Genomic DNA, 4,288 nt, shown 5'->3' on the forward strand with positions numbered 1-4,288 from the left:
TTCGATGTGTTCTCATGCACTCAAAAGGACCAAGACAACACATGGTTTAGCGTTGAAGGATGAAGAGTTCGCATTAGGGCCTTTAAGGTGCGCTCTGTACTGAAGGAGGGTGCACTTCTTCAAGTCAAAGGAGCATGCTCAAAGGAAGAATTGGTTTCTTGAAGGGCGCATTTCAGAACAAGGAAGGGGAAGGGCTTAGGGAGTGTTCTTTGATCTCTTAGAGGGAACATGGTGTACTTTTGAACAGTGAAGGATCCCAAATCAATAGTTTAGAGTGCGCTCATGTGATCTTGGCCTTAATGGGTTTTCTTTGAAACCAAAATTTGTTTAAGTCAAGAAGATAGGAAAAGGGGAGAACATGATGATTTATAGACATGAAATCATGTGCAACACATACCAACTCATTGATAAAACTTATACAAGATTGAACAATGATAAGTATACATCAAAAATCCACTTTGCATGCATTCCCCAAGTACAATAGGTGAAGTGTGTGTGACTCAGACAAAAAAGTGTCATTTTACAACAAAAAAGATGTTGTGACAGTGAAATACACAAAATATCTTCTACTAAATACAACAACACTTGAGAACACTCAAGAACTCTTGAAACATATAGGATGACATGAAACGACACTTTAAAGCCAAGGCGACACTTGACAAGGAGATAAAGTAGGATCCAAAATTTGAATGTAGTGAAATTTTGGAGGGTGTTGTAGCAACAACAACAGACTCAAAAAATCAAAAAACATTCTAATAGCTTCCAATATTTCTATAGGTGCAAAGGTTTCCTCAAAATCTACTCCCTCTATTTGGGCATATCCTTTGGAGACTAAGTGAGCCTTGTTCCTAACCACTTGAACTTTCTCATTTAGCTTATTTTTTAAGACCCATTTGGTGCCTATCACATTTTTCTCTTTAGGTCTTGGAACAAGATCCCAAGTTTCATTCTTCTCGAATTGATCTAGCTATTCACTCATTTCCTTTATCTTGGACTTATCCTCAATTTCTTGACTGAGATTCTTGTTGGCCGGAAAAGCATACTTTATCTGGGATAAGTTGAGTATAGGGTTGATATCCTTCTTCTCTTGTTAATTAGGCCTACCAAAGGGGTGTATATATGACACCTAAAATTGGTTATTTCAGTTAGGCCACAAGCTCCTGTAGGCGATGTTGTGGGGAAAAATGCCTGTGCAGGACGATCCTATCCACCTAAGGTGTGACAGTGCCTTAGCAACAAACAGATACAGCTATTCTGGTTTCTTCCTTTATGAAATGTGAAAGAGGGGAGATCGATAGACTTACCGTTGTCTTCCGTTTGTCCCTCGATCTAGATCCTCTTCTCTTTGGGTGTTCACAGCTACTTGCCTCCTCGCTTGCTCAAGAGAACAGCTACTTGATTCCCACGAGATCACAAGAGAACAGCTACCTGTGACAAGAGAACAGCTACTTGCGACAAGTGAAGAACACAACACAAAGGCAGATATTCATATTCACAAATGATTCAGGATTAGAAGTAAATCGAATACACTAATGCAATCATACAAATACACCAGTATATAGGAGAAAACCAAGATAGCTTTATTGATTGATAACAGGGTTCAGGAAGAGATACAACCCAGAGGGCTCCAATCCAGCATCTCCTTCCCAGCAGAATGGAATTCCTTCTTCAGCTCCCTTCAAAGCATTAAGCACCCAATGTTTCCAGTCTCAAACCAACATCAATTCTTTGCAATAACAAAATTCCAGCCCCCAGATCTCATGGAGGAGAGATCTATATATAGTTATTTTGGAGAGAGGATGAGTCAGCTTGAGATCTGACTAGTGTCCTCTCCCTCTCTCAGTTCTTGAGTCCACTTGGAGGTTCTTGCTTCCACTTGGAGATTTGGAACCTCTTACTCATCACCAGTCGAATTCCCTGAGGCAAGTGTCATTTTGGAAGCTTCCTGAGCATTGACACATTGAGGAATGAGCCTGCCACTTGTCCAAACTCGCTCAGCGCAGGTAGCTAGTGTTGGAGTTGACATTCAACGCAGGTAACCAGTGTAGCAGTTGACATTCAGCGCAGATGCTCAGTGGAGCAATTGACATGATCCCGAATTGACTTGTTTTTGAGTGGTTTTAGGTGGAGAACTTCTGTGAATTGCTGTGGTTAGTTGGCCTTGTTCCTCTAGGGGTAGGAACAACATGTTTAGGGACTTTGGATCCCTTAGATTATGGACATTTCATGCTCAATGCTGTAAGGCACAAAAATGTCTATAACAGTTGCCCCCTAAAGTATGAGGCCGTTTATCGGGTGAAATGCTTTATCCAGGAGGGTCCGAAGTTCATCCATTTGCTGGGAGGAGACCTGTAATAAGATACAATACAATACATTATGATTCATACTGCTTTCATGATCTAGCTGAGGCGGGCATTCCCATGCTCAGCTTTATAAATTCATTTTCTGTAAATAGAACAGACGATCGTCTGATGGTAGACTGATAATTTTGGCGAAATTATCATCCTTTGAGTAGGATGATCATCTGTTGCAATGATGTACATGTCAAATGTCTTTATTTTTCCTGAATATATATTGCAGCCCAGATGGATGAAACTAGATCCGGGGTCTTCAAACTCGTTCGATCTTCACTCTAAGTACAAGTCGATCCATGTGAGAATTGCGCTGAAGTCGAACATGGAAAGACATCGCTTGATTACCGGTCAATGATGTAAACCGTTAACAAGCGCGAGAGGAATCACCGATAATGATAATGACCCTCAAGGTACTGCAGTACAATTCACGTGGTGTGAATAAAGGACTTGGCGTCGAACACCACGAAAAATCTTTTGGTCGAAGGTCATTGATGTATACCTGTCACCGGAAGTGAGAAACTTGCCATTGAGGCATGCAAGCTTCAAAGTACTGAAGGGGTTGTTCCTAGATCAACTTCTTGGATAATGAGCTGATGTCGACAAGAAGCGATCCATCAAAGGAGGGCCTTGATGAATCCCACATCAGTGACATGGAACGGAGCTAATGATTTTAATGGAGGTGAAAACGATCTGTGACATATGATTCAGGGTGGCGGTCATGAATGGATGAAGGATAATGTATGGTAGTGGATGGGACCCGGTTGACTCTTTCTGAACGACTTCTCTTGAACATATGGCGACACTGATGTGATGGATCGGTAGCATTACCCCAAATATGGATGGTATGGCGAGACCATGGTGATGTGACCGGTGAATGAGACAACCCAACCCGATTGTGGTACGGAGGAAAAGTGTCATGTTCAAGAGCGACCTGCTACCATCAAAGTTTTTCTCGATTTTCTCCCAATTTTTCCCCAGTCATTGCTGACCAGTACCTCTTTATTTTTGTCAAGCTTGAGGAGGATAACATATGCTTGTTCTATAACCTGCCCTTCGGGAAAGCCCATCGTTATGTTTTAACGAGTCTAGCGATAGTGAAACTCGTTCTCGTCTAAAGACAAGTTTGTCGCAATTTTGTGGTTTAACGAGTCTAACGACAAGGATAACTCGGTCCTTTTCATTTTTAAAGAGTTTGAAAAGGTACGTAAAGTTAACTCCAAAAGTCCTTTTTCGTCATCTAATCCCTTAAGTCCGAAAAAGTATAAAACAATACAGAAGGGATGAGTTTTCGATAGTTTTAACGAGCCGAACAAAACAAGCGCTCGATCTTTTTGTTCAATAATCCCTCAGGTCCAAAAAGATTAAAATATAGAGGAGGGATAGCACTTCCGGTCGCTTTAACGAGCTGGAAGGCCAAAACTTGGAAATCTTTTCATATTTTACGAGTCAGTTGAAAGGAGCTTAAAGAAGACTTGTCTTCTGAGGAACGAGTGATGAACAGGGTTAGCAACTGATTCCAGGTACAGGTTGGAATTTTCCAATCACGGCAGTGTCACAAGGATGGCTAGGTGAAATCACTCTTCGCAGCTGTTCCTCAAAATGGGTAAACAATCAAATGGAGGTAAACGATCGGCCAAATGAAAAGTGGAGGTGACGGTGCAAACACGACCAAGGCTTTTATGGCTGATAAGGTTACGTACACAATGGTTATTTTACCGGTAATGGGTTCATTTTTTAAAGAGCTTGAATGCGCCAAAACACTGCTCAAGCTTATGTTTATTTTTTAACGAGCATGAATTCCGCGTTAAAACTGCTTGGATCTTGTGTTTATTTTTTAACGAGCATGAACTTTATGCTAAAACTGCTCGTTGATAAGTTTGCATGCCCCCAGCATAATAACGCAAATCGAGGTGCATGCCCCCCAAGCTTCATTG

The sequence above is a fragment of the Pinus tabuliformis genome, chromosome 9 (assembly GCF_031772625.1).
Source record: "Pinus tabuliformis cultivar Carrire ecotype Pingquan chromosome 9, CPIR1, whole genome shotgun sequence".
Lineage (NCBI taxonomy): Eukaryota > Viridiplantae > Streptophyta > Pinopsida > Pinales > Pinaceae > Pinus > Pinus tabuliformis.